The sequence below is a fragment of the Anarhichas minor genome, unplaced genomic scaffold (genome assembly GCF_050575085.1).
Source record: "Anarhichas minor isolate MPS153535 unplaced genomic scaffold, ASM5057508v1 ptg000003l, whole genome shotgun sequence".
Taxonomy (NCBI): domain Eukaryota; kingdom Metazoa; phylum Chordata; class Actinopteri; order Perciformes; family Anarhichadidae; genus Anarhichas; species Anarhichas minor.
In genome coordinates, this window is record NW_027466449.1 from 11,944,108 (window position 1) to 11,965,290 (window position 21,183).

The 21,183-nt window shown below is 39.8% G+C and overlaps 1 protein-coding gene across 1 annotated transcript in view; it reads right to left on the minus strand.

The window, feature by feature from the left end:
- syt6a (synaptotagmin VIa) overlaps positions 1–21,183 on the minus strand; it is a 53,675-nt gene that overhangs the window by 15,774 nt on the left and 16,718 nt on the right. The gene's annotated exons all lie outside the window — the stretch shown is intronic.

Consider the following 21,183-nt stretch of genomic DNA (forward strand, 5'->3'; position numbering starts at 1 on the left):
TGTGGCCTCTCAGAGGATCCCTCAGCTCCTGTCTGCACAGAACACTCTAGAGATAGCAGGAAGCTGCTTCAAGGCACATTGAATTAGCTCTTTTCTAATATTTACTCGGCTCAAGCTTTCCTCACTGCAGCAAAATATGAGCATCGGCAAGCGCTGAAAGCTGCAGGTGGGGTTAGGGTTTGGAGAGAAAATGTGATTTATTACATATGTGGAAAACCAGGTAACAAGTATTACAATTCTCCACATAAGTGAAAGTAGAAATACCACAGTGGCATAGTACTCATTAGAAAAGTAAAAGGCCTGCATTAAAAATCTTACACAAAGAAGTATTTTCAGCAAAATGTACTTATCAGCAGTGGTGGAATGTATCTATGTACATTTTTACAATATTTCCTCTACACCTCTGAGGGAATTATTCTACTTCTTACTCGGCTCTATTTAACTGGCATTTATGGAAACTAGTTGCTTTAAAATGAGATTCAAATCTTTAATCTCATCGCTTAAAAGATTAAATCAGTAGTTTTCTCTTATGACACCTTAGCAAAAAAAGGTCTAGTTGAGGTCCCTTGTCATATTTCAAATGTCTATGAGTTGTTCACCAAAGAGACATTTCCCCTCTAAACCTCTCAGGTTTTATTTAAATACAGCTTGAGGCCCAATGAAGTATGTATCATTTTATATATAATATTTCACGAAAAAGGGTGATCATAAGCAAAACGTACAATATTTGCCTTGTAGTGAAGCAGAAGTATAACAATAATAGCTTTTAATGTCAAATGGTCTTAAAATTCTAAATAACTCACTTACAATAATAGTTGTCTGACAAACGTTCATTGCTGTTGTCTCTAAATGATAGTTCATCAAAATATTATCGAAAGACCATTCACCACCTTTTGGCCCCACAATTTAAGAGCTTTGATGTTAAAAATTCGTGTCCACCAAGAGGAATTTATAGCTTAGCCAAGCAGTGGACAGGATTTCATGTCTGGAGGATTTATGCCTGAGGAGGATTTCTCAGCTGTCCACAGCTCTGGCCTCTCTCTGTCATCTGAAATTTCACACAGCTCCCCACAAAGCTTCCTCTTGACTGGACTGTCGCTCGCAGAGTCTTCATCCGCCGTCACGGCAAATTGAAGTAGATCCTGCGCTGTGGTACTGAAATACGAATGCCCGTGGTGACAATCTTTCACTACAAAATCCGTTGACAGGCCAAAAAATGTGTATTTGAGTATGTGACTTTGGCTTGTTTGGCTTTTTACACTTCAGCGGCACCGCTCCAAGTGAAGAATCCACTGAAACGGCGGTTTTTCGAGATTTGACACTCGGGGTCCCCCCAGACAAATTCAAGACAATTCTTTATCTAACTTCTATTTGGTAGATTACCATGCTATAACTTTTGGAACCCTAATACTTTGGGGGATAGAAACAGGAAGTATAATGTTGCAATGAATTCAGTGGGTTATGCTGAGTGCGACATTGTTTTAGCTTAAACAAATGTAATGTAATGTAACCATGAATATACAGAAAACTATCCCTTGATTATTTTAATACTGAAGGACATTTTAAAATGTGATCTCAGGCTAGTAGTTCTAAAATTACAAGTAGCAGCTTTTCTAATATTCCTAAACAGATTTATGAATGTTTGTTCGCAATGGAAATTGGGATAATGAGGTCCACCAAAAGAGTAGCCTACGTCGAGTTATGACTCAGAGAAGCAGTGCAAATTTGAACGTAAATTGCGGCAAGCGGGCGCTAAGGGTTTTTAAAGTACCATGATTCTGTGTCACAGCATCTGCTGCAGTGCCAACTGCTGATTGTGTTGGTAAACGGGTCAAATCAGTGGGCCAAACTACAGTAATCAACTTCCTGTTGTTTTTAGAAAATCGGCATGCATGTGTCTCTTTCACCTCAAGCAGTATTTGTGCGTGAAGGGAAGCTCGCAGTCATACAACCTCTGCCCAAAATTAGCACTAAAATGAGTGTGAGCAGTCACTTTACAGCTGCAAATTTCTCTTCTTTTGTTTTACTTTTGCCATAGTTGATAAAAGTGTAAAAAGAAGTATAAACCGTGATTTGTATTTCTACCTTATGATGGTTTCTAAGATAATAACAGCTGCTGTCATCAGTCTAGTCTGGTGTGATAAGGTTATTAATGAGAGACCTCCAGCACTGCGATGCCCACGTCACTTCTACCATAATGACTGCAAAAATAGAAGTGTTCATTTCTCACTCTTTGTCCTACCTTCTAGTGTTGCGAAGGCGAGACATACTGTATGCAAAAAGCTAATGATGCAGAGACAGTGAGACAGAACGCGAGAGGCATGAATGTAAGGGAAACAGAGAGTTATTGAGAAGCCATTGTTCTTCCTCTCCAGACAGATGGGTAATGGAGCAGAGCTGTGTGAACATATTACTCCCTCTGGATCTGACAGCGTGAGACTAGACTGACCTCAGGGTTTAGCACACCATTAATGATCACACCCACACCATGAGTGTGGACTACCACTATCCTGCAGTCAATCAGAAGGGTATTTTCTCACCATAAAGCTCCTCTAGGTGGGTTTTAGGGCCAGGTGCAAAGGGCAAGGAAGTGAGGCACCGCTGTGAGAAAGACGCGTTTCAATTTTTAAAAATAAAAACGTCCAGGTATTGACCTCTGAGCTGGGGTGACTTGCGTGGATGCAGAGACAGCTCCAGTGCTTTAAAAACATTGTGGCATGCTTACCCTTTCCCACAACCACATCCAGTTCTGCAGCAAGCAACCGGTGGCTGTACTCACTGCGGCTCACTGCCGCTGTGTGTGTTTCAATTGGCTCTCTGTTTGATTCAGTTATGAAGTTACTCCTTCATGCTGCTCGTCTCACCACAGCGGGGCTTGGCTCGACATTATCAGGTGTTTCTCAGGGTGCACAAATTGAATCAAGGTTTGTTTTGAAGTCGAGTCGAAGAGCAAAGTGAAGCCTGGGGACCTTTCTTCTTCTTTTCATTTTTTTCGTCATGAGCTATTAAATCGAACATGGTTTCCATAGTAACCCGGTCATTAGAGAAGATATGCACTCTCTCTCTGTTTGCTGTTATGAATTGATTTATCTTGGGTGGAAAAAGCCCATTCTAATAATGCTAAAGAATGCTCTGCCTGCACCCCTACGTTTTGCTGTGTCTGTGGACTCATTCAAAAATCAGCTCAAGACACAAGACTGGCGTTTGGGTAGTAACTCGTGTCCTATAGGCCTGCTTTTAAACCATGTTTTACGTTTGTACTTTCTGTTTTTGTGCATTTTAATGTAAATTATTGGCCCTTATATGGTCACATTGTGCTTTTTATGTTTGTAATTCTGCTCATGTTAAGCACTTTGTGACTAATGTCTGTGAAAAGTGCTTTATAATTATATTTTACTTACTTACTTACTTACATAGAGACGTCAAAATGCTGTTTGTGTTGAGTTTTACTCAAGCACACACTTTATAGGCTTTGATACTCTTAGATGAAGGCTGTGGTTTCATTGTCATATCGTGTACGGAACTTATTAGAGCGGAGGATGATGTAATTTGTCTTTTTTTGTTTGTAGATTTGTTGAAACAATCAAGGATCTTAAACGGTATAACTGGTTACCCGTTGCCCCAACCAACAGTCATTCCAACCTTCATCCGTGAGAAGAAAAAATGTGAATCGTACCAAAATAAAAGTGAGTCATAAAAAGAATAGAATTCACCATGTTGCTACTGTATATGTTTTCATTAAGTCAGACAATTGCTAATTCAATTTTTTATGTACAGTTTAAAAACAAGGAGTTGACCCAAAGTGATTTCCAGTTGAGCCAAATGGGTTAGGATCTGCCTCTATACAGGTATAATAATGACAGAAATAGAAAATAAAACAATAATATAGAGATACAACAGATGGGAAGTTAAGAGAAATGGAAATAAAAACAACTGACTAAAACCGAAGAGGATATAGATAACAGATATATAAGTTAAGACTTGACAAAACCCATCGTCTTTGGTTTTGAGTCATGAGTGAAGGACTGAGAGGAGTTGTTGTGAGGATGACCTGAGCTACCTGGGGGCAGAATATGGGGTGGCAAGCTACTAATTGTGAGAACAAAATAGCTTAAAACAATAAAAAGTTTACTGGTGACAGAGTTTTCAACCAAGTCACAGACTATAAGTGTTAGCATTAGCTTTTGCTAACTAGCTTCAGATGACAAAATCTGTTGTCATCGGCTAGAAAGGGGCAGCCTGCTTTAATTTACTTCTGTGTGAAAGAAAAATTACATTAAACGTCAATGGTAATTCTGCAACTGTTATTGTCGTACAGTGAATATGTGCCATGCGAGGCCAGAATTCTTCTGCTGAATGAACCCTAATAATTTCCATACAGTCCCTAACGGTCTCTCAATGATCAATAGTAATAAAACGACTGCTTTGGCGTGCACTGTCTGCTTCATCTACCTTAAGGCCAATGTCTTAGGATGGTGGTGAGTGCTGGTGCTGTCTCTGCCCTGTAGCCCACAATTAGCCCACAATCTCTGCTTGTCACACATGACGTCCGATATTTCTACAGGGGAGAGAAAAGGGCTGCAAAAATCATGCAAATGTGGGCCAGCAACAATTTCTGACAAGAAAGTTAAAATAACATTTGAACATATTAATATCTTCCCAAAGCATACACAGATATACTTTTTTTTTCTTCGAGCACATTTGTGCAACGGTGGTAATGGATAAATTGCAAATGTGAAAGTAATTTCAGCCTTCAACATTTAAGTGTAAGAGGATCATGTGCAGTTGACTTATTATTAGTTACAATTTTCAGGGAAAATTAAACTGTCTCTGGAAAAGTACACTTTAGACAACGAGCAATGACATTTCATGAAATTGGAAAAAGGCATTGACTTTACACAACTGCTTTCAGCATAAAGTAGGCTTTGTAGTTTACTACAATCTCATTTAATTGTAAATGTTTCCTGGACACACTTGTTTCAAAGCTGTCAGTGGTGTACTGTCTTCTTTCCCTAAAGGGGGATATAATGCGCTCTAATCTTGATGTGGGTATCCCAGCCATTTTTGGATTTCTGTATCCCATGGTGTCTTTTTCAGAGCAATCATAAAATCCCATAATCCCCCAGATCCCCAAATCCTAAAGCCCCACCACATGCAAAGAGGAGTTTAGACAGCAGCAGATCAGCCGGAGGTGTGAAGAGGAATTGGAGTCCATGGAGAGAAACATTAGACTTTTACACCACACCTCGGTGGGGAAAAGATGTTATATCTATTGAGGATTTATCTAAATTAGGCTCAAAAGCACGTGTAAGTAATTATTCTGTCCAGAATATTTAGCATCTAATTACTCATCATTGATTGCTTTAAATTCAAGTTCATCTGTGTGTAGAAAAAGGGGCCGTAAACAGGTTGTTATGATTGAAATAGTGAGTAAACACTGAAAGTAGCAGGGATGTTTCTTCCAGCTTACTAAAAATTGTATTTCAATGCAGAGTAAACTTCCACTCAGAGTACCCAACTGTGTTGCCAATAAAGATAAAAGAGACAGAACCTTTTAAAGACTCACCCACCTGCAAGGCCAAGATATACTGTCAAGTGAAAATATGTTCAAAACTAGAGCTGTCTTTTAGAGCAAGTTGGTGTTTTTGCCAACGGTTTTGTCAAAATGTGCGACAGAGATTGTCCACAAAACTGTCATGGTGAAAATGTTCAAAGGATGGATGGACGCACCCAGAAGCACAGATTTCGTTGCTGTAATGCAAAGTAATAACCATATTTAACTTTACTTAACCCAATGAATTCAAATATTGATGAAGTGGAGTGCTGCAGGAATGAGTCCTAAAACCCGTAAATGATTTAGCATTTCTGCACTTCCTGTTCCCGTCCTTCTTTGTCTTCTAGTTTTTTGATTAGATGCCCGAAATAAGGTCTATGATAGCTTAAGGTTTTGTTCTACGATATAAAATGCGTCAGTAGCTACCCCTCTCTAGAATTGTAAAGCTTTTACGTGTCTTAGAACTGGTGGTTGCTAAGAAGTGGCTGAATGAGACTTCAAAATCAGGCGAAATCTGCATATTTGCGTCAGGAAATCTATCTATAGATATCTATATATAGCTAATATATATAGAGATATTTTTATATCTATATAAATCTATAGATATTTTGATAGATATTTTTTTCGATTTCTCACTAATACATAGCTACATAGCCGTTAAAATAATAATAACTTATAAAATCTGCAAATGACTAAGTTAGATGACGCATGGCTTAACGTTGCTTTATCCTAACAGCTGCAATGCAGAAATTACTTTTAACATGGGTGCTTAAGTGACGACTACTAACAGAAACATGTTCCGCGTGTTGATAATCCTAATGCGAATATCATGCTTTAGTGGGGACAAAAAATAAACAGGACATGGAGTGATCTTCCTGCCGCTTGACGAAGCGCTACAGTATGCTTTCACCTTTGGTCCGTTCATGGCAGTCGTACTGCGATGATAATGTTGATGTTGTGAGTCTGCAATACTTCCACGCTTTATACGACCGTGGGTGAGTTTTTTTCTAGCTGCAGTTAGTTCTACGGGGAATGCATACTTTGTTGGGGCCCAGCCATTCTTACTACGCACCGCAGCACGTAATGCAAAATCAACATTGATTACGTCATTAGTCTTTATTGTGTATCTCTTTACTGAAGACTTTTTTTTATTCTAAAATGTAATGATTCCTAATAAAAGACATTCTTAACCTCAGCATCATATTAGTCTTCAACTAACCAGAATCAAATGTGTCGTTCTCACTGCTTTATATTGACATTTTTTTAAATCAACTTGTTTTAAATCAATTTTTCGTCACCCTAAAGGCCTATATACTCCCACTGTCTCATCGCGTAATGACCTGAGTTTACTAATTGACCACAGAGGGTTCATACAATGTGCCAGCGCGCACACTCAATAATCCACCGAGGAGACACTTTCAGAAAGCTGTTATCTCCTCCACAAGTGTGAAGTTAATCAAAGTGCATTCTCTCTTACCCTGCACATCGTCTAATCCTCCAAACGGTTCACTCACTGTTGTCATCTATCCGTTAAAGTTGGAATATTAAACTCACTACAAAAGTGTATTGACTTTGGCCACAACACATTTTCTGTAGTGTCCAATTTGATTTGATTGCTGTGTTCTGCGGCCAATCAGAGGCCACGAGGGAGCCTCCCCTGAAGCTGTGACTGTTGAGTTCAGTCCAGCATTAGCATCTGGTCCTATCACGCAATTAACCTGCTTGTTGACCAGGAGCCCCTATCTCTGTCGCACAGCTTTCAGCCAGCCAGGTTGTCTTTACTTGTGGGGGCTGTTTGCAGAGAGCAACTGTTGAAATAGATTGCAGAGCTCCAGAGGCCTGCTCAAGAGAAAATAAGCATTCAAAAATAGAAAGAGTTGGAGCTGTAGATGTTCTGCAGTTAACCTTACTTGTGAGAGATATACTGCAAAATCAATCCATTACTCATTAGGACTGAGGCAAACCTCAAATTGAACATTGATTCACTACATTATCGCGCTAAATTAAACCATCTATCTCAAAGTTGTGTCTTTTATGTTTAAAAAACGTATTAACTGATAGCATTTAACTGCATTTAAAAAAATCTATAATTTGCACCACCATCTGATAGATGAAAATGTGACTTATTGTAAAACAAATACACAGAATTGAAAACATTTTAATGGTAAATATGTGTTATATTATCAAATAAACACACTTAAATATAATATATTACAATATCAATGAAAATCAATGAGAAGTCTTTGTATCCTTGGACACCAAACATATTACATTTTAAAATTCAGCTACAATAAATGTCAAAAGCAGCAAACTACATCTCAGTTATTAAGGTTTTCCATCTTCTATTAGTCTTTTGCATCAGTAATGTATGTAAATAACAGAGTAAAATAGGTTTAGAATTATGATTAATTTAGAAAAGTTATGTTATTTTGAACTTAATTTGTATGTACACTGCATGTGCTTCATATGAAGTACAAATTAGTATTTCAAACTGTGCTGAGCCAGATTCTTGTGCAGAAACACCCTATCATGTCTCAGTTCTTTTGCCCATGAGACGCTTTAGATTTGTCTTGTTTACCCAAATGAAAAAGCATCAGCTATGTGACTGGTGGGAAATCTACTTCTCCATCCTAAAGAAGTAAATAAAAAAGGCATTAAACTTGCGTGTTTATATACTGACTCCTCAACAACAACAACAAGACAACCTCAATCCAGGACTTCTGTCAGTGAATACCATGAATGGATCAATAACAGCAATGATCATGGATTGTATATATATATATATATATAGTATTTCTCTGTGCCCTAGAGCTCCATTGTTGACCATAACTATTCTTAACACATCAATGAGCCGCACTGTAAAGTCACTCGGATAAACTCCGCTAATGATTTTCCATCAAACATCTTTTCTCACATAGCATGTCAATGTCGGAATAGATGGGGCGAGGGGCAGTCCAGCTGAAAGCGGTAATGCGACATTAATGGATGCTAACCCTTTACGTGCTTGCAATGTTACTGCTTTCATTCACAACACATCAATACCTGCATTTTCCCTGAAATGTACTAGGTATTGAGGTGGGAATTTGCCATTTTTTACTTATTTATTATACCTTTACTGTGTGATTACATATGTATTATACTTGTTGATACTTGATCTTATTTTTCTTCTTATATCTCTTTTTTGTTTGCTTGCGCTATCCACTATGCTGCTGTAATCCTGCAAATGTTTCCCGCTGTGGGACTAATGAAGGATTATCTTATCTTATCTTGTATATGTATGTGAATGTACATCTACAATAAAGTCAAGAAAGGATTGTTGGTAAGATTAAGCAACAACAACATTTGGTTAAGTTTATGGAAGAATCGTGGTTAAGGTTAACTCCAGTTACGTGCATGGAAGTCGAACATGCTGCCTTTGTCGTAGCTACGTGTTCAGGGGCCCCTGGGAAGTTGTTTGGCCCCTATTGTGGTTACTTTATCAAACACCACCTTATTTAGAAAATGTACCATGTACATGAATCATCTTAATGGACGTAAATCATGAGATGCAGAATCGTCCAATATGGGCTTACTTCCTATAGGGATACTGGACTGAGACAAACACATCTGTTGAGCTTCATCCTTCCCTCGAGCATTTACGTTGGGTTCAGACAGAGAACCCTGAGCCACCTCTCCATTGCCGTTGCTCAGCTCAGCAGCCCTAACATGTCATTCCCCCATCCACCTGACAAGTGGTACTACTGCATCCGGGCCTGATCCATCATCCGCCGCAGCCTTGTCTCATCCTCGTCCCATCATTCTGTAGCTAATGAATTTTTACCGTGCTGCGAGCTATAAATATTATATCCAACATGAAGTCGTGTGATTTGTTTCATATGTGATGTGGAGGAAAAGAAAATCATAAACCAGCACGAGTTAGAATCTCTATAATACAAGAAGGCATGAGACCAGCGGAGCAGGTGGACTGCGTGATGCTATCAAATAATAAAGGCTGAAAATGTCCAACTTTACAAGGGTGGAGAACTTTTTTATCGATTTAGTCCATGCTTCCTGCATGCCACTATATGGATGTTTTAATTTCCAGAGGCATCACAATAAAACTAACAGGCCCCTTGTAAAAATAGCTTAAGCTCATTTTCAGTATCGGTAATTTTCATCACCAGGGATTTTAAATGGATGTGCTACATCCATTACAGACAGAAGTTATGAGCGCCCGGTATTGCTCGATGAAAGCTTTCGCTCGACTCAAAATGCTCCATTGCCCTGAAATATTGCGTTGTTAATCATGACAAATAAACAGCACTAGCAGCCACCCTGTCATGTGTGTAGAGAAGGTGTGAGTGATGTGGCGGGAGTGGGAAGACGCAATAGCTTCTTAATGTCTCTGATTAGGTTTAGGGGAAATATGTGGGAGAGACATAATTGAAATGGTGATATGTTTTGGCACATTCTTAAGAGCCTATTAAAATGTTTGATTGTTTACCAGAGGCGGTGAGAGCAACGGGTATTTAATACAGTTTGTTTAAAAGACAGAATGAGGCAATACATACAATACATAATACTAATATTTTTTTATTGTGGTTAATAGTAATAGTAGAATTAGTATTTTATAGACATTTTATGAAATACCTCTGGGTGCGTCATTTGAAAAGACTCCAGTCTTTATGTTAAGCAAAGTTAATTAGCTGTAGCTCCATATTTAGAAGAAGTAAACATACTTTCTCATTCTCGACTTGTTTTACACGTTACACACACACAGGCCTGAAAATCAGTATAGACATGAGCGTTCGACACAGCTCAATTTGTTTTTTGTACAGAGTAAATAAAACATGCTAAGCTAAATGTTTCCTGGCTCGCTCGTTTATCGTACAGACCAGTGACTTCTCATCTAATTCTTGGCTAGAAAGCTAATATGCTCATTTCCCAAAATGTCAAACTTTAACCTCTGTTTTCATATTTAATTACACCAATCCATCTCAAGTTTAATTTTCAACGACACATCAAATTATGATCTGTAAACCCATCGTGCAGTTAAAAATAAATGCAGCCACATCACATTTCTTTGTGGGGGCAGGCCCTTGGTTTGACCTGACCTTCGGCCTCTGGGCCCCCCGAATGATGGCGACAGACAACCCGTCAGCATGAGGAAATGATGCATCTATCACTCTGACTCTGTTGATTCAACCCAGGCCTGACATTTGGGACCCACTTGCTCAGAAGCCGGTCGCCTCATGATGCATTATAGTTCAGCCGATAATATGACAAATGGCAAGCAGAAGGCGTTTTATTAAGAGGGGAGCGTTATCAGGCTTAAAGGATCCCCAGCACTGCTCAACAACTTGCAGGGCTTTAGCAGCCGAATCCAATCACGTCTCCTCTCTGTGCTTATTTGTATTGTTTAAAACGGAAACTAGAGTACTACTCTTCATTTACAGAGGAGCAATGAATTAATCATTGCTTCCCATATTTTCAGTTTTATGTTTAATTCGGCTCCCAAACAAAAACCCATTCGAGCACTCTTTCTCTCTTGTAAATAAAATCTGTGATGCAACCTCCAACGCTGAAACTGTTCATATCGACTTTTTGTGTGGAAGAAACCTAAATTTATACTCTTTTGTACACCGGACAAAAACAGAGTGAAAGAGTGCCTTTAGGGTGTTTTGGTTTTATTTCAGCTGGTGTTGTTTTGGGGAAGAGATCACATCGTTCAACAACAACAACAAGTTGTGGTGAAAGCTTTGGTTTATAGCTGCAACGTGACTACAAGTAAGAGGAAATGCCTAAGGCTTAATGGAATAAAGGCTTTTAAGCTTGCTGCCACTCATGACTGCCTTGGATGTCATGATATTTCTATGCATCTTATATATTTTCTTGCCAGATAGAAAGTGTAACTATGCATTTCATCAATAATAAATTGAGAAGCTATATGCCAATGTTTCTTGCTAATAGGGATGGGGTTTGATAGCATTTCATAGAATTATCAACAACTCCTTTTAGATAGTTTAGGTAGTAGAATGTCGACATCTTTAGAGCTGAGAGATTATTCTAGCTATTTTGATAATTGATTCATAGTTTGTTAAATGTTTTAAGTAAAAATGCCTAATATTCTCTAGTTCAATTAATTCATTTGTTGTGGTCAAGGCCCCTCCTATGGGGTCACAGGACGAATCTGAGGGGTTCATGAGATTCATAATGGGATGAAAACTGAGTTACACAGAACAGAATTCTTATCTTAAATTGTTGCTTTTTGTCAACGAATGAATGAATTAAAAACAATCAATATTACAAGTCTAGAGGTCCCAATTTGTAACTTGTTGACTCCTGACTTCACCAATGAGGGGTCGCTGCTTTATATTAAGAGGTAACAAGTCTAAAGGTTTGTGAAACACTATCTTGTTTGATAGTAAACTGAAAATCTTATGTTTCTGGGGTGTTGGTCAGACCAAATGAGCAATTTTATGGCATAATCTGAAGCTGCAGAAAACTGTCACAGGCATTTTGTTTTAGCATTTAATTTAGCCTCGAAGGGTGTAGGGCTTTCACCAGATGTTTTGTCACTGCTCAGTGACATTTGTTAACCTTTACCGGATTCATTTTTTGTGTTTTCTGCGATGGAAAATGGCCTTTGCTGGGATGTGCTGCAGATGCAGAAGTAATGTAAACGAGGTGGAAATAATGAAATATTGCAAATATCTACTAAATAAATCATAGATTTTTCTCCATGCACAATGCAGTTAACATTGTGTGAAGGCAAAATCGTTATAGCACTGCTACAGGTCATAGAATCCAATGGGTACAGTACATGGTGTAACACCGGCGGTTCACTCAGGAGGAGCCTTAGTTCATGTCAAGTCATCTGCCATAATTTCATACTTTAATATTATGTACAGTTGATAAATATAAGCAGGGGACTTGTGAGTTTCTTTTGGTCAAGTTAAGTTGGCTGGCTATGTTCAGTCAGTCATAAGCGTTTTTGTGTTTACATACGTCACCAGTTTCAGACTAGGGCAGAAGAGACCAAAGACAGATTGTGAATTAAAGATTTGTTAAGGGATTTATTTTGTCTCAGCCTAATCAATCTTGGTATTTTACCAAAATGCAACGGAACTGAGCCAAATCGCTAAACAGCCATTCGCATTTCAGTAGCATCAATTCAGAGAGGCAACATTTGGTCCTGTCACGAACAGGATTCTCCTCTAATGTGCTTAATCGAACATTAGCTTGTTCTGCTTCCTCTAAACAAGTGCAATCATTATCAGGACAGCATATCCTCTTGTTGTACAAGAGCAATAGTGTTTCCTCTCTTGGATGACTGGGGTATTGATCCAGGCCACAAGGCTGTCAAAATCCAGCCCAATTTTATATTGTATTGAAACAAATTGTGTCCGGAGGGGGCCGTCAGAGAGCTCAACATTATCCCAACCCATCCTGCATCCATGCATTCCCGCATGTGTGCTTTATGGGTTTATCACACCGCTGTGCACTATTGTTCACACACCAAGCTCCCGCTCAGGGACATTTTACAGTCCAGCCTTAGTGAGTGACATTTTAACAAGAAGTTATAAATCATGTCACCAGAGAAAGGAAAGAAAACAAATGCCACAATCCCTGAATCCTCTCACAAAGAAAAACAAAACGACCCCTGCGGCTATCCTGATCACACACAATCATGTCAGTGCTGCTCACACACACACACACACACACATGCATGCATCCATGAATGCAATTGGTCACATGCGCTTTGTAACACATCCAGGGCAGAGCCACCACACACATACACAAGCACACACATACACCATAAACACAGCTTGCCAGCAAGGGCCACCGGGGTCCAGTCATGGCAGGAGCCAGCAGAAGACTGATAAGGCTGACTGGATTTGTTTAATTCAGCCTTCTCCCAAAGCTGCTGCTGCTGTAGGGGGAGGAAAAAAATATATAACTGCACCGTAGGAACAGGTGAAGGGAGGCAGGGGATCCAAGTGAACCGCAGAGATGAACACTGACAGGATTGACTCCACATCACAGGTTGTACATTTTTGTAGAATCCGTTTCCAACGATACTCCCTGATCAATTCAAGGCAAGAATTTTTGCTTATTAACACATCTGAAGTACTTTAAATCGTAAGTGACAAATGTAGCAGACGATGATCAGAATAACACAATTTCCCTGCACTCGGGCTGACAAGAAGCGCAGGGTATCCTGCTGTATTTCTCTGCTTCTATTAGCCCCGCAGCTCTGGCGCTTCATCAAAGTGTCATGATGCACGTTGATCAAACCCAGCAAGAGCGAGGAGGAGAAAGAACAAAAAAAAAGAAAAAGTGACATAAGCATGTGCACACAGAAGAAGACAGAGACACACATAGAACACATGCACAAAGCAGTGACCTGACTTAACAATGTGCAGCTGAGCAAGTCTGTTCACCTCTGCCATACAGGTGTACTTTTGAACAAAAAGCATTAGATCGGACGCACTGTCATTGATAAAAAGCTGTGGAAAGAACAAGTCAATATCTCTTCAATTTTCACCTTGGTTCAGACGGCAGCGTAATGGGCAGAAGGTGTGTAAGATAGAGGCGGAAAGTGCGGCTGCAGACATCCACTCTTATCAAATATTAACACGGTGCTTCATAAATGATAGAGACGAGTATGATATAGTCAGTAAGGCTGCCTAAAAAAAGAGAAGTAGTTTTTATCTTGGCATGTATTATTCAAAAGTAAATATTTGTCAAAGATTACCAGTTACAGAGGTTACAACAGTATTAATGACTGATATACAAATAAAAAGCTACGGCTGCTGCTCTGCATCTGTCCTCTGCATCTGAGAGCGAAGCACCGTGCGCCTCACCCACACACATCCCCCAACAAACTGGCAACCTGCAACCTGCCTCACAGCACCTCAGCACAGCAGTGAAATCAAGCCGGGGAAATCAATCGTCAAAAGGAAACAAAGAAGGAAACAAAGAAGGAAAAAAGACGCTCAAAGCATCAGATTTGAACCACTGATTGAATCTGCTGTGACAGCTATGTACTCACCAGTGACAATGTCTCTCACTTTTCCTCTCTTGATCCCCCTCTCTCTCTCACTTCTCCCTCCCTCTGTTTCTCTTTTTCTCTCTGTGTCTTTTTTTTCTTCTTCTCCCCCTCAGTCTCTCCTCCCGATCCTCTTCCTTGCTTGCTCCTGAACAGAATGAGCCTCCACTGCACTCAGGAACCCAGTTTCTATGGCAGTGTGAGCAAGCAAGCAAGTCAGCAGGATACTGTAGTGCAAATGTCTAGGGGCAGATCCCTCACCCAGCCCAGCGAACAGTCAAACAAGCTCAATAGCTTCTCACTTCAATCTCGTTGTGCTAAAACAACAGCAAGCCACTTGAACTTCTGTAAAACATGCAGTGAAAGAGAAAAGCAAAAGAGAAACCCAGCAAAGACATTTTTATTTGCTCCCTAGAAAACACAGGCAATGCAGCAAAAGAAAGGAAACATGCATAAGTTTAGGAGCATGAATATACATGAGGGCATCCACATGAATATCAAAGCTTTTCTTTGAATAGATATCCAGGTAACACATTCAAAGAGTTGTTTTATTTCTACATCGAATGGCATTAGGCAAATGCGTCATGAGGGATCAAAAGGGAGCCTTTTCTGATGAGCAACACATGCAAGCTTTTGCTTTGTTCTGTGTCAAGGGAGCTTGCGGTAAGCTGCTGTGAGGAGCACATGCTCATCCACGCACTGCTTCAAGAGGCATACACCGCTGATTAAATAAGCATGGGCGACATTGCGCCTCAGCCTGCAGTCCTGACCATGGTCATGCGACATATTGCAGCACAATCAGTAGTACAATCTTCAACAGCGCGAGAGAAGGAGGGAGAGAAGGAGGGGTGGGGGAAGAAAGTGCAACCCCCAAGTCTTCCCTCCTATCTAGATTAGCATCAGTTCATCAACAGGCTGTGGTCCGCAAAGGGTGCTTCTTTGACCAGAGGCTCCGACTGCAGGAGAACCTTGAAATCAATTGGATGCGCAACACTGAAAAATAGATTGAAATGAATTGCATTCGGAGCGCTGCACGCATGTATGATATGGTGCAGTTGGCAAGCGTTCAGAATTGAGATCCTAGAAAGTGTGTTCTGGATAACATGAACAGCGCAGTTCTATCAGCTGAGAGGGTTTCTTTGCTGTTACAGCAGCTAATGCATTATGTATTACTCTGAGATACTCCTGCAGAAGGTTTTAAAACTACACTTTTCCTTTCGTTCATATTTTACGTTGCAAGTAATCAGAACACTTTATGTTCAAGTAACCAATCCGTCTCGTAGCCTAGTGATTATTACGTGAGCAAAGAGGGAAGTCAGTTGACTTGTATAGTTATACAGCGACAAAAGTCCAGACAGGGAGGAGGTTGAGGTGCATCGATGGGTCAACAAAATATTGGAATTTGATTATTTTAACCAAAACCCTGATGTTTCCTTAAGCATGAAAAATGATTTATTTCATTCCAAACCATGATCTTTCACTAAACTGAACCAATTTGACCGCATTGTTAGATGATAAAATGGATTTGTGGTTTTGGAGGGGCACAGACCAGGATTTATTGCTGGTCATGCCAACAGCAACCTCCATTTCTGAAAAGTTCTTTCTAATGGCCAGCAGGGGCGACTCCTCTGGTTGCAAAAGTAAAGTCTGATTGTATAGAAGTATGAGAAAATGACCTTACTTCTTACTTGATTTGTCAGCAAACATCAGTTAATTGTCTCAATCGCTAGTTTCAAGTCTTCTTCAATACAGCATGACGTTCATTTAGTAAATTATGGTCCCATTTTGAGTAAAATAGACGATAAAGTAGGCTACGCTTTAGGGCGGGCTTGCTGTGATTTAGTGGTCGCTACCACAACGTTGTCCGGTCTGGGAGTTTATTCCTGGGAAAACTTTAATCCTTTCACAGTGTGTTCAGTTCATGAAAGTTATTGTAACATTTTGGTTACCTAAAAATGTCCCTCTCGTCTCATTTCTTGTTACAAAAAAACAGGATCGCGATGGCAAAAAATTGAGATGGCGATGTCAAACTCAAGGCTTTAAAACCGCAGTCCACAAACCAATGGGTGAGTTCATGTGTATATTTTTGATCCATGTGCTGGGAAATGATTGAAAAACTGTGTTAATGAAATAACTCATTGGTGTCAGAGATCAAATTCAGTAAAACTTGCATCAGTAAACAGTTTTGTCTGTCTGATACTGACACTGGATCAAGTGATGGATTTCATCACCAACCACTTCAACGTGCTGCACATCCTGCCAAGAAGCTTAATGTGATTTAGACTTACAGCGCCGTCCTTTCATTTCTTTAACAATTAGAATCAAATCTAGCGTTTGTACAAACTCCCCCCCCCCCCCCCCCCCACACACCCAAAATAAATCTAATATCAAAGAAACAGATGCACCCATAATCCTGTAGTCAAATCACATCACTCAGTTTCCTGTGATGTAGCTGCTCCAAACAGCATACACAACAATATCCTTTAAACATTAACAATGCATGACAGATTGGGTTATAAGAAGCAAGCAGCATGACAATCGGCTGACAGCGGCTGGACAGGCCCTTGATGGGACATTGATGGGTGTAAGCGGGGGGATGGTGATGCCAGCTAAAGGTAGACTGCTGATGAGTCTTAGCCAAACAAATGTCAGTATGTAGCTGAGCACAATGCGTATGAGCAGGAAAAAAAACCTGCTGTACTAAATATTTTATCTTGAATAGTTTTATCTTGAATAGAGGGATGTAAAGGATTAGGTTGATCAGTCAGAATTGTCAACTTAGACATACAATCTTAGACCTAAACAGTCTAATTTTGGCTAAACATGGTAATTTTGGCTGTGAGTTTGGACCACAGTAATTAATGGCCAAATTTAACCTTGGTAAGTCCAGTTGATAAACTCAAACGTGCTACACATTCTCTTGCAATCTGACTAATTACAGCAAGCCAATTAAAGGTCAACATTTCAATCTCCGACTTCTTAAAGCATGATTAATTAATTTTCATGGCCACTTTGGGAGTATAGCACGAAACCTGTATGTTAACATTCACTTTTTCTATTTACACATCAGTAACAGAATTACATTAGCATTCATTGACAGTCACGTTTCTGGCCACCTGACAAATATAAGTCCAATATTTGCTCTCCTTTTTTGCTTCACCAACCCCTGGGGAAATATCTTGCTCTTTAGCTTCCAAATGCTCCAATACGTGTGGAGCAGCTTACGTACAGTGTCTTCATCATAGCTCTTTCACTGAAAACAGCTGCATACTGCTGTTATTAGAAATGAGATTGATGGAGAAAGTTTAGGTTCACCTTTTTGTTCAAAAGTACACCTGTATGGCAGAGGTGAACAGACTTGCTCAGCTGCACATTGTTAAGTCAGGTGACTGCTGTGTGTTCCGCATTGGCTTTACTCTGCAGAACAGGAGGTTGCCGTCTGGTCGCTACCCTACCAGAGCCGTATACGGTGTCTCTACGTCACTTCTCTGCCGTCCAAATATGGTCACAAAAGCCAAGATGGCGATGGCCAAAACGCCCAACTCGAGGCTTTAAAACGACCACAAACCAATGGGTGACATTGACAGTGACTGCGTCAACTTCTTATACACAGTCATGGTCATGACATTGCTCTGGGGTATAGCTGTTACATTCCTCAAATCGTTTGTGTTGTATTCCCCCAGTATCTCAGCAATTGTCCAATATGGTCATTTAGTCGAAGTACTGATCCTACAGCCTTTTGTTTACGACCACATCTGGAGAAAGCGTGTGAGGTGAACTAATGAAAGCATGAGAAGAGGTCTGCATTGGTATGCAAACACCTCTGCAGTTGTTAAGAAGGCACTGCACATATAAGGAACTACGCCTCCTGAGAGTGCACTGGCTTACGACATCTCAGCGTGATGCTGGCTGCTCAGCAGCAGACAAAAGAGCTCTTCAGAGGGTCATCAAAACCACACAGAAAATCATCACCTGCCCTCCCTGGAAGACATCTCCAGCACAAGGACTCTTATCCTGGATCCACTGGTTTCACCCGTTGCCCGCTGACAGGCGTTAAAGGACCCTCAAAGCAAGGGCCACCAGACTTAAGAACAGTGTCTTAACCTGGGCCTTAGGATTGAATGACCCCCCCCCCCCTCCCTCGAACAATTAGATGAACGACTTTTCAAGGCAAACCTATAGGATCTTTTGCAATAATTGCATTTATTTTAGTGCAATAATTACATTCGTATTAGTGCAATACATGCTCTTATTCTAGTGCTAAATTAAATTGTATTTCTCAATTTGAATTATTATTTTAGAACCTGTGTTGTTGGCTATAGATGTTTGTTTGCTGAAGTGTTTTGTTTTTGTGGTGTTTTTCCTTCCTTTTAATTGCACTAATCAGCAGTCATGCTACCAATGTCATTGTATGTTGTACAATGACAATAAAGGCTTCTATTCCATTTCAGTGTGAATAGCAGTTACTCCTCTTAACTGAGGATGATGATGATGTTGAAGATGGCATCAAGGGCTGTCTCAGGAGCAGCTGAAGCATCACCATAGTGAGCAGGAAAAATGTGTTCTTTGTCTAGGCTTGTTATGCAGACAAAAAGGTCACCATGGTGCTATTTTACCATGGACTGTATACAAGAAGTGGACTTAGTTACCGTGACGGTTTTGAAGCCTCGAGTTCGGCATTTTGACTCTCGCTATCTTGGTTTTTCGCCAATGCCTTCTTGTTTTTTGCAACGAGAAGTTACACAAGAAGGGGGAGCTAAGTACAGCTGAACACTGGATGAAACACTTTTAGGCAGGTTGCTGCCTTTATTTTACATGCTTGTTGCCACAGAAGAGAGCATGATGTGTTAAATAAGTAAAAGAAAGCTAAAATAGATGAAAATCCGCAACCTCAAACTGAAAGTGAAACTAAGCCATGCCACTCTGATGGTTTGCGAGCCAGTGGAAACTGGGCAACCAAGCAAAACACTCAGATATGCGACTTAAAGCTTACATGTGGGAGAGAACAGTCACCTAACTGAGGGGCAAAGAGGAAAGTAAGGTTCACTTTGAAACATGACGGAACCAAAAGACAAACTTTACCTCTGGATAGCTACATTAACGATTAAGAATTTACATAGAAAACACAATATGGTTTGATATATTTGAAATACAATACATTACATTGTTAGTTATTGAACCAGCGGTTGTTTCTCAGTTTGCTACCTCTGCGGTGGTCTCATTTAAGAAAGTAGATACAATTATCCAATTTAGCTTTTTGTAAGCTAAATAACACCTAACTATTCTTAGTTTCAGATCTTTATACACAAATGAAAACATAGTTTTGCATTTTATCTTCCATTTCTGCCAATTCATCCTCCTAAATATTACACACTGTTCCTTTAATCACATCACAACCTTTCAGATGATTTAGCTTGTGACCCTTTGTGAACCACTGGGCTAGACTATTTAACAGTGTATATAAAGCAGTTCAATCAGTTAAATGCTACTTACACACTGATGCATCTGTGTTCAACTTGTAGTTTTATATGTTGATACAGTATTTACTTACTTAGGCAGAGATGGAACCCTCGATAGCCACAAGAACCATGAACATGATCCGTCTTACATTTGTATTTTGTTCCAAACTAGATTTCACAATTTTTCAACATCTCTAGTTAAAATATGCTGGTTTAAGATTTTGAATCTAGTGTTTTCTTGTGTGTCTAGGAAGTAAATTCCGTTCATGCTTGGCAAATGACGTTTGTTTGATTAAGTTTGTCATTTCTTTTGGTAATGGGAGATTTCCTGCCATAGCATGAAGATACATAATGCCTCTCAGTCTCTGTAAGAGAGATATTTCTTATAAATACACATAATGAATAGAGTAATCTGTTATTAATCTGTTAGTAATCCCACAACCAAGCTAGACAGTTGCAAGAACATTCATTCTGTATTTACAATGGAGCACAGTGCGCATTCCCTCATTTTGTACCAGTTCTGACTGAAAGTGAGGGAAATTAGTGAACATAGCAGATTAAAAGATGAAGAGATACCCTTACGATGAGGGGAAATGTGGGGGCATTATGTCTGAGGCTGTACTGCTAAAATGTCTTGACCTGAGCATGTGTGATTCCATCTCATCCAGTATTAAACTCTCCCTCAAGCCATCAGGAAGAAATAATGCAGGGCAGTGTTTCACTACCAATGGTTTATTTCACCATTTTCACCACTTGGTCAGAACTTTAGGCCTGTTTCTGGTTTCAGGATTCATTTGTTTTATAACTTATTTGTAATTGCGTGGAAAAATCGCTACAGCAGGGTTTCCTACATCTAATCCGTTCTGAAATCTTGTTTTTGTTGCTGACATAAAGGACAAACCTGCAGCACAAAGGTGCGTGATGGGGAAGTAAAGTAAGGTTTTCACTCATTCGACATATTTCTCATACATGTAATTCATTTTAGCATTATAGCATCTCAGACTCACCCCATGCTCTAGATTTCCTTGCTTCTCGGGGAGCTCAGGTCTCTTTTTGGGATGCTGAACCCCCGATGGCTCTCTCGTATTCGAACACTGAGTTCACCCATCTTTGATCGCTACTCCCATGATGTTTCTTAG